Raw genomic sequence first — 11425 nt, forward strand, 5'->3', positions numbered from 1 at the left:
ACTGACTGGCCTCCCACTTAGCTGTGAAGCTATCAATCTTCTGAGATAACAAAGAGATTTGCTCAAGAAGTTGAGAGGTGGGGATGGACGGTTCAGGTGGAGAGGATGCTGACTCAGTAGTGAGGGGGCGCTTCTTGGTGATGACAGCTGCTGATTTAACCACGGTTAAGGCAGAAATAGGCCCTGGCAGCTTCATGGTGGGTTCATTTGCTCGAAGTGGCACTTTTGCAATCATGGCCAATTTAGTAATTAGACTTCCAAAGGGGAGATTTAACTCTTTTTCCACATGTGAACGATGAATAATAGCAATGACATGTCGTGGAAAATCAATAGACACACCAGTAGCAAGAGCATACATAAAATAAGCTCTTTCTAGAGAAATTTCAGTGTGACGACTAATAGGCCAGAGATTAGTCAAGACTATTTTGGCCAGGAGCCGATACTGAGGAAGCATATTGTGAAGAAGCAGTCTGTGTGTCTTGGCAGTCCATTTGGGGCCAGTGAGACCAACAAACAGATTGCGCATTGCAGTCTTGGTTGGGGCTCTCATGCCCTTATATGGGTATAGAGGGGATTCCACCTCAGGAAGAGTAAATAGATTGCGTAGAATAGCAGGAGATACCGCAATCTGAATCCCGCGAACAGTAGAGATGATGCTATGATCATCTAAATTGAAGTGGGCTATATTGGAATAAAATTCCCGGACCACCTCAACACAAGGTGTAGGAAGGGCATGAGTGAGCTTCTCCCATCCTCTTTCAATGAATATATGGCGGATAATTTGGAAGTCATCCGAAGGAAAGTCATGGATGCTTACCTCCCGTTCACCCAAGACGGGTCTCTTGGAAAAGGTATTTCTATAGGCATTCTCGGCTTCAATGGAGGTGAAGCAATCAGTAGGTGCTTCTGTGGGCACAGGCACAGATTGTGATGGAGATGGAGGAGGGGCGGAAGTGTCACCTAATTGCATTGGTTCAAGTGAAGGGACATCCTCACTTGAAGAGTGCTCGGATGGCACCGGAGTAGTGATCTTTTTGCGTTTGGCCCGTTCTTTGAATCTCATCTGAATCAGTACAAGAATCAAGTTTAGAAAGGAAATTTTCAAACTTTTTAGAGGATAAGAATAGATAAAAAAAATATGATATTAAAGGTTGGTTTGGGTTTTTTTTTTTTTTTGATAAGTTTGAAAGTCGATAACAACCCAAAAACAATATGTGCATAAAACCTTACTATGTATAGATAAGAAAGAGCCATCCTAACAAGTGCCCAAAACAAAATAGAGATGAGTCAGGAAAAAACACAAACACTTGGTGTGCACCCGTGGAGAATAAAAACAGAGAATCCGTGTGCAATGGAGCTTTGTCCTCAATACATGTATATAATGGGAAGAATCAATACAATCAACCCATTTCCGAGTAGTGCAGCTCAACCAAACAACCAAGATTCAAAAAAAATAAAACCCTTCACAAAAAAAACTGTAGAGATCAACATACCGAAACTTGAGAGAAGAAAAGAAGAGAAAAAAACAGAGGATCCGAGAATACTTACCTTGAAGATGGAAGGAGGAAGAATGAGAGTGAAGAGAGCACCGTGTATGGAGGATTAGGGGAAGGAAGCAAGCTGCCGTGAAAATGGGTAAGGGGATGCTTATGAGGATCGGGCTGAGTGTAGGGGACAAAGGCCAAGAGGTATGCTAAAGGGTTTTAAAAGAAGACCCCCCCGGTGCACGTGCTGGACCAAAGAGTCCTATTAGGACTTCTACACTTAGACATAAAAGACCCGATATATGTATGCAACACACTGGGAACCCCTTTTTTTTTTTAATTTTAAATAAAAAGGAACAACAGAACAAAGAAATCGGAAAAAAAAAAACTATTTTTTTTATTAGAAAAAGATTTGTTTTTTTTTTTTTTGTTTTGTTTAATATATATAAAAAAAGATAACATGCCTAAAATCATCTTAGTTTAATCAAGTCAGAATATACAAAAAAAAATTCAATAATCCTTAGCACACTCATGTTTGCAACAGTCCCTTTTTGGATGTTCACTCCTCATAGAATCAGTAATGCCAAAGTTCATGTGAGTGTGTGAGTGAGTATACTTATATCATAGCATGTTATGAGCTTCCCCCCTTTTTTTTTTTTGTTGCTCTCTTTTGTGTTATATTTTTTATACCTTTGTTCAAAGAAAGATAAATTTTTTTAATAAAGATGCTCTCAAGAGTTTGTTTCTTGACCTTAAAAGTCAAACTTTATGCTAGGGCCTAGATACATAAGCATCTCCTCCAAACACTAGTTTGTACACGTCCTTTGTTCATGTTGGTTGCTCATCTTTTTCCATAATGATTGGAGCAACGATTTTTTCTGTAAGAACTCAAGGTGATAGATCCGTGTAGGGTGTTTGTCTTTTTCCGCAATGAATAGACATCGACTTTTTCTATATGGATCACTCTTTGTGTTTGGCAAGAAGAGAGCTCTTTAAAGAAGTACTAGGTTCAACTAGTATTAGTCAATTCAAGGCATGAACTCCCTCTTTGATGAGCATCTTTTTTAAAAAAAAAAAACAGATTAATTATAGGATGCTTACATATAGGTTCCTCACAGTGCATTATAGATGAACTTTGCCAAAAAGACCTATAGGGTTAGTATACTTAAAGAGAACTGCACAAAGAGGAGTAATACATAAGATCAGAAAATTTTTGAAAGCAATTCCATACATGCTCAAACTGTGATGTAACAAACATGTACCTTAAAGAAAATACACAACCCAGTTTTGTTTTTATAATTTTTTATTTCTTAATTTTTTTATATATATTTTTTTTAAAAAAAGAAAAACTGAAACATTCATGCTTTTAAAGAAAGAAAAAAAAAAACTGGAAGAAAATATCCTAAACTAGTATGATAGAAAACTCTCACTTGGGATCACATATACCAATGGCTTTTCGTAAAAACTCAAATCTAAGTCCATCCAAAGGTTTAGTAAACAAGTCAGCCAGTTGATGTTCAGTAGGCACATGTTCCAAGGATATTATTTTAGACTCAACCAAGTCTCTTATAAAATGATGTTTAATATCAATGTGCTTAGTTTGAGAATGCTGGACAGGATTTTTGGAAATACTTATAGCACTTGAATTATCACAATATATTGTCATAGTGTGTTGAGAAAAACCATAATCATCAAGCATTTTTTTCATCCATAATAGCTGAGTACAACAACTCCCTACAGCTATGTATTCAGCTTCAGCAGTAGATAAAGAAATAGAATTTTGATTTTTACTCATCCAAGCTACAAGATTTCCACCTATATAAAAACACCCACCCGTAGTACTCTTCCTATCATCAGCATTCCCAGCCCAATCAGCATCCGAATAGCCAACAAGTGTAAGATTAGTGTCTTTTGAGTACCATATCCCATAATCAACAGTGGCATTAAGGTATTTTATGATTCTTTTTACTGCAGTAAGATGGGATTCTTTAGGATTAGCTTGAAATCTAGCACATACACCAACACTGAAAGCTATATCAGGTCTACTTGCTGTAATATATAAAAGACTTCCTATCATGTTTCTATAAAGAGTGGGATCAATATTTTTACCTGTGGAGTCATTTCTGATTTTCACTGAAGTGCTCATGGGAGTCCGAGCATTGCTTTTTCCTTCCATTCCAAATTTTTTTACAAGATCTCTTGCATATTTAGATTGTGAAATAAATATTCCTTCTTTACATTGTTTTACTTGAATACCCAAGAAAAAATTTAACTCACCAATCATACTCATCTCAAATTCAGATTTCATTTCATTTGCAAAGTTATAAGCAAGAGATTCAAGTGTTGCTCCAAAAACAATATCATCAACATATATTTGAGCAATTAAGAGTTGTTTACCTGATCTTCTTATGAATAAAGTCCTATCAGCTTGTCCTCTAACAAAGTCATGATCAAGTAAGTAGGCAGTTAACCTTTCATACCAAGCTCGAGGTGCTTGTTTCAGTCCATACAACGCCTTCTTCAACCTGTAGACATATTCAGGGTAGAGATGATTAAAAATCCTTTTAGTTGGTTGACATATACCTCTTCTTGTAACACTCCATTTAGGAAGGCACTCTTGACATCCATTTGATATAATTTGAAGTCTAGATGACAGGCAAGTGCTAGTAGAATGCGAACAGATTCTAGCCGGGCCACAGGAGCAAATGTTTCATCAAAATCAATCCCTTCTACTTGTGTGTAACCTTGTGCAACCAGCCTTGCTTTATTTCTCACAATAGTACCATGCTCATCGGATTTGTTCTTAAAGATCCACTTAGTCCCAATTATGTTATAATTTTCTGGTTTAGGAACTAACTCCCATACATCATTTCTAGTAAATTGATGGAGTTCTTCATGCATGGCGTTGACCCAACTTTCATCATTTAGTGCTTCCTCAACTTTCTTGGGTTCAACCTGTGACAAATAACACACAAAAGAAACCTGATTTAGTACTCTTCTTCTAAGCCTCATACCTCCATCTAGCTCACCGAGAATGTTTTCTTTAGGATGATTTTGAGTGATTCTTGAAGAAGGTTCTTTGATTTGTGGATTTTGTGGTGTTTCCTCTATATTATCTTCCTCATTTTGCACTTGTGAGTCTTCTCCACCGGTCTGCCCCAGTTCCTTCATATTCTCAAGCTCCTTCATGGTAGTTTCGTAAGGTGTTTGATTGGTGCCGGGTCTTAGAACCACTTGATTCAAGATATGATTTGCTGTATTCACAGCTTCTCCCCAAAAATATAAATCCATCTTCTTGTTACTTAACATTGTTCGTGCCATTTCCTGGATTGCTCTATTTTTCCTTTCCACCACTCCATTTTGTTTGTAGAGTGATAGGTGCAGAAAATTCTTGGTGTATTCCCTGTTCATCACAAAAAGAAGTAAAATTAGTATTCTCAAATTCTCGACCATGATCACTGCGTATTCTAGAGATAGAAACTTCCTTCTCTATTTGTAGTTTCTTGAATAGCTTTTTGGCAAGATCAAAAGCTTCAGATTTTTCTCTTAAGAGCATTATCCATGTGAACCTTGAAAAATCATCTACAATCACCATGATATACTTCTTTCCTCCAAGACTCTCAGTTTGTGTTGGACCCATCAAATCCATATGCAATAGCTCAAGAGGCCGAGAGGTAAGAATATGAGAAATCTTCTTGTGTTGAGCTCTAGTTTGCTTTCCTTCTTGGCATGCTCCACACACTATTTTCTTCACTTTTATTACCTTGGGCAGTCCATCAATAATTTTTCTTTTTAAGATTTTTGACAAATTTTTAAAATTAATATGCCCAAGGCGTTGATGCCATAATTCAGCTTCATCAAGTGTGACTCTATGACATTTCTTCAATGGTTTTGGAGAAATTCCATAACAATTGTCTGTAGTTCTAGTACCTTTTAAGACCCATTCTCCACCTTTAACATATAGGTTGCAGGCATCTTTTGAAAACTGCACAGAAAAATTATTGTCACAAAACTGACTAATGCTAAGTAAATTAGCTTTCAAACCATTAACAAATAAAACATCATGCAACACAGGTAATCCTGGTATTTCAATACTCCATTTCCCTTCTATGACAGCCTTGCTCCCATCTCCAAAGGTCACGGTGCCTCCATGAGATGTTTCAATTTTTTTGAATAAGTTTTTGTCTCCAGACATGTGCCTAGAACAGCCGCTGTCCAGGTACCACAGACAATCTTCCTTTGATTTCAGTGCTGTGTGAGCAACAAGACATACTGCATCTTTCTTTCTCACCCATTTTGTCTTGAGTATTGACTTGTGTTTTTCTTTGTTTTGAAGGCAAATATCTGCTAGTTCCCCAAGCTTAAGATTTATGAGATTGATTTGTTGACTTATGTCATCAACTTGAGTCTGTAGGCTCTTCTCTTTTCTTTTTCCTTCAAATTTCTGCACTTGATTCATGTTAAAACAATGTGGTCTTATATGACCTATTACTCCACACTTATAACATGTAGGGACAAATTTATCATGCAGATTTTTTGAATAAACTGGCTTGAGTTCAGCATGATTTTGAAAACTCTTACCTTGACTTCCTTTAACAAAAATAATACCTTTGGAGGTTGTAGCAGCGGAAGATGAGGCAGATTTTTCTTTTCCTTTAGAAGTCGTGTACCCTAGACCAATTCTGTCACTATTCATTTTTTGAAAACTCAACATTTCTTCTAATTTTTGTGTTGCTGTTTTTTCTTCAACCTTTTTCAATTCTTTTTCTAGTGCAATATTTTGATTTTCTAACATGGCTATTTCACTCTCAGAGACTTTTAAAGCTTCAGACATGTTGTTTTTCTCACTTTCCATATCAGTGAACTTCTTATACAATTTCTTGTTGAGTTTCTTTAATTTGATCACTTCTTCACACACATCATTGTAAGCCTCCTATAAACTCAGTTCTTGATCAGCCTCAACAATTGATACATTTGAATCACTGTACTCACAACTACTTTCAGAATTTGTCAGTGTAATATCAGGAAAATCATTCACAATAGTAGAGAAAGCCATAAAATATTTTTCATCATCAGAGGATGAGTTTGAACTTTCAGAATCTGAAATATCACTAAGTGTGACATTCAATGCTTTCCCTTTGTTTTTCTTGAAGTTTGGACATTCAACTCTTATATGACCATACCCAGAACATTCATGACACTGAACTTTATCCTTTTTCTCAGTTTTTTCTTTTTTCCAATTTTCAGATTCATTTTTTTTAGCAAAAACATTTTTTCCTCGTTTTTGTTTACCATTTTCTTTATTAAACATGAACTTTCTGAATTTTCTAGCAAGTAAAGCAATCTCTTCATCATTCAGACTTTCTTCATCAGAAATATTTTTATAATTTTCTTCTATAGTCTTTAAAGCAATGGACTTACCTTTTCTTGTTTGAGGAAGTGAAGATTCATATGTTTGCAAAGAACCTACCAGTTCTTCTACCTTTATTGCATCCAGATCTTTACTTTCTTCAATTGCAGTAACTTTGGGTCGAAATCTTTCAGGTAAAGACCTTAGAATCTTTCTTACAACTCTTGAATCTTCCACCTTTTCTCCAAGATTAAACCTGGAATTCACAATATCATTTAGTTTAGAATAAAAATCATCAAAACTTTCCTCTTCCAGCATTTTAATCTCCTCAAATTTAGAAGTTAACAATTGTAATTTTGAGTTCTTCACAATTTTTGTTCCTTCATGTGTAACCTCCAGGATATCCCATGCTTCTTTAGCAATCTCACACATGGAGATTCTCTTAAATTCTTTTGGAGATACAGCCATGAATATAGCATTCAGCCCCTTGCTATTCCAATTACAGTTGGTGATTTCTTCTTTTGTCCAATCATCAATATTTGTTTTCGGTTTGATCCAACCTCGTACAACCGCGTTCCACACTCGCTCATCCAATGATTTGAGAAAGGCTCGCATGCGTACTTTCCAATATGCATAATTTTCACCATTGAAGTGCGGTGGGGCAGTCAATGATGACATATTGCAGGGGCACGGATCACACTCGAAAGAGTGAACCACGCTCTGATGCCAATTGAAATTCCCAATGTACCCCTGTAAAACCACGAAATTGTCTACCAATTTCCTTGAACAAATAAGTTAGATCTCAATTATAAAGATTATGAAATGAATCAAATACTTTAAAATAAATAATCAAACTTGCAAGACACAACGATTGGTTACGAAGGGAAACCCTTTAAAGAACTCTTTAAAGGTAAAACCCTACAGGGCAGCCAAACGCAGGAAAGTCAATCTCATTATTTGAAGAACAATTACAAGTAATAATCAATTACAAAACCTTTGCAATTCGACTCTCTTACTTGCCTAGACAAACGACCCGTTTGTCTTCTACCACAGTAGCAGCCAGAACCTCTGGCGATCTTCAAATGTTGACCTCCCTTCTGGAACTCCAAAGGCTGAAACCCAATCGATGTTGCTTCGCACTCAAAGCACGATCACACTCAAGAAGATATGAAAAATCCCATGAAAATTCTCAAGAGAATTTTCTCTAATAAACACAGAATCTCCTCTGTAAAATTCGTGGCTTGAAGTCCTTGAAGAGATACAAAACCGAATCCCTTTAAATAGAAGATCTGAAAAGAGTTCTAGTTGCAGTAGGACTCTGCTGACGGTTAGCAACAGACGCGAAAACGCGTCCCGACAGACTGCTAACATTTCGTGATAACTTCTTCTGATATAGACTAAACTTTGTTCAGATTTCTTCTGGATAAGTGTAATGCTATCAGAACTCGATTTTGACTTCAGGGACTTATCTAAACAACTCCTAACATTTCTAGATAGACTCAGCATTGTTTAGAAATAAATCAATAATTATTTTTACATTCATCCAACAATAATAAATAATATGATAAGATAAGCCTTATCATTTACTCATCTAATCCTAGCCAACTTTTTTGCCTTTACAACACCCAACAAAACAAGTGAGAATCTAAGTAATGCATAGGAAACTCTACCATCGACTATAACTCTAAAACCAAAAGGATTTATGTTTGCTCAGTCAATTTCGATTTGAAAGCAGCATTTGTACATCTTGACCCATCTATCGATTAAGCCAACTAGGATGATAAATATACCTCATATTAGATCATGGCATGCCCTCCTTCACCTCCATAGTCTGCTTTTGCACACACTGTCTTTATATTTACTTAGGTCAACTTCTTCCAAAATGGAGAAAATAAATTAACTTTGATCTAGCCATCACCCACAATAAAATAATCTTCAGCAATATCACAGCCCTTTCTTTTCACTTCATTCATTTGGTTTTATTTCCTCATACTTAGGTACTTCATATAAAAAGAAAGCACCAAGAAAGTTATCTTCACAACTCTAGTACTGGAAACTATGATATTTCTCGCCATGAGTAGTTTGGGTGAGCAATACAACAGTTTGAATACTGCCTAACTTAGTCATTACTTTTTAATGAATTTAATAGCATCTAATGTAGTTCAATATTCCTGTAAAAAAATGTAGTTAAAAAACGCCAGCACAACTCCAAATATAGTGGGAAACAAATTCAAGAAAGGAACAATTTCCATAACCTCCCTTGTTTTCCTTTCCTATTCCTACAGATCTTTCAGTACACCAAAATAGTAAACTCTAACTATAAGAAAAATGGCTTTTTCCAGCGATCTTATATTTGCCATAAAAAAAAAATAGTTACTAATACTACTTTATTGGAGCCAAGCAAAGTTGCCATGACAAATTTGATTTTTATTTCGTTGTGAACATTTTTCAAACTTTTTGCGGTGATATTTTAATCTTTTGTATTGTTTGTAGTGTATTTTTGGTTAAATTCATTTTCAGCGATGGAAATTTCATCACAAAATGTGAATTTTACTGTAAATGGGCTTTCTTTGCAGCAATAGGAGAAAATGGCGTAATTATGCATTTTTACGGCGGCAAAAAGTCGCCGTAACAGGACCTCCTTAATGGTCGAAAAGTAATAGATAAAACTGTCGCAAAAAAATATATATCATTTTCTGTTTATTATTGTTTCGCGGTGATAAACAACCGCTGCAATTAGTTTGGACAAGAAAAATTACTTGTTTGCGACGAGGATTTAACTATTTGCGGCAACACTAAATCGAGGCAAAAAGATCACAATCAGCAACGGTAAGTAGCGAAAAGCGTAATCCCTAGAGTTTAAAGCCCCCTTTGACCCACCCTCGAGCCTCTCTCTCTCTCCCCTTGTTTCGCTGCAGTCCCTCGCCGTCACCGATAACAGCCTTTGTCACACAGGTAAGTCTCCGTCCATCCTTCTGTTTGATTGTGTATTTTGTGAATATTCACTTTTCAGTTTGTAGTGATTTTTCCACTGGCTGTGGCACACACGATATGGAACCTCTTGACCAACATAAGACTTGGAAAAGTCGTTGTTTCATTCACAGTTGTACTCCCAGCCAAGGTTTTGAATTTTGTTCCGTTTCGGCCGGAATTTGCCGTTCCGGTGTAGTGTCCGGTATACTCTACCACCTCATTCCGTTTAGCTTCAAATTTCGGTCATTCCGGTCCCCTTTTTGGCCATCCTGTCAAATTCCGGCCATTTCGGCAGGAATTGAGTGTTTCGGTCTTCATTCCGTTTCGGATAGTTTTTGTAATTTTCTTATACTTAGATGTCATTTTTATAAATTTTAAATCCAAATGGTATTTAATTCATTCTAAAATATAAAATATATTTATATAATTTTAATTTTTTTATAATTTTAAATATGTCCCCTCATTCTCTATTTTTTAAGTATTATTATTTTTAATAATTTATCTATTCTTTAATTGTTTTTTTCTTTATTTTTGTGTCTTAACTCAAGTTTGTGATTTTTTTCAATAAATCTTCAATTCTTCTATATATATACACATATACATGATACACACTTACATATATATGTATTTATTTTATTAGTTGTTAGTTTATATATACATATAAATATTTATATATAATATATAATTAATCCTGAAACAGTACACCGAAACGTACCGGTACCGAAATATTCCATTTCAGTACCTCAACCGGAATGGTCTCCGGAACGGATTTCAAAACTTTGCAGTCCCAGTCCATCAAAACACGAGAGAGTCTAAGGGCATCTATCAAATCTTTTGTCTTTTTCCATATTAATTTTGAAAATTGGAAATCGGAATCACGAGTTTCTTTATTTCACTATTATTTGGTAATCGTATGAAAATCTGTAAATAAAACTAAAGATCCTCTAAATAAAACCAAATATCACTGATATCCTCATTGAATTCAACCAATTTGGTTGTGTAAGTTGATTCAGTCAGTTTTCTCCATAGCTATGGCTACTATTCTTTTCTTCTTGAACATTCCTTTTTTAGGAAACATTTGTCATTGTATTGAACTAGTGTTGATCTTTTTTCAAGAACGATATCGGTCTACCCAGCAAAAGCACTGCAGTTGTTTCTGCTTTAGGGTCATCTGAAAGGTTTTAGCTTCTTTATTTTATTTATGATGGGGATAAACAAAGAATGGTTAATTTGACAACCAATCGCTTCAAAGGGATTTATGATTATGATTTAAGAAAAAACAAACAACGGTTTTAGCATATTTTGTTGGGGATAAGCAAAGAGCCTTAATTTGGGAAACAAGTATTTCTGTATCTTGGCACACATGCAGTAGATTGTTGAAATGCGCATGCATTATGCTTAGTTGCACTTTAATAATATGCAGTTAGGGAGCATTGGAAATGGAATTGAATTTTAACATTCTGAAGAAACTCTAAATTGCTGCATCTTTTCTTTTACATTTTAACATTCTGCATTTTCATTTCTGTAGGTCATTAGTGGCCACTTGGGATGGGTGAGATCTATTGCATTTGATCCAAGTAATGTCTAGCATCACGTTAGAATTTCTTGTCTAGTCAGA

Source organism: Carya illinoinensis, chromosome 8 (genome assembly GCF_018687715.1).
Source record: "Carya illinoinensis cultivar Pawnee chromosome 8, C.illinoinensisPawnee_v1, whole genome shotgun sequence".
NCBI lineage: Eukaryota > Viridiplantae > Streptophyta > Magnoliopsida > Fagales > Juglandaceae > Carya > Carya illinoinensis.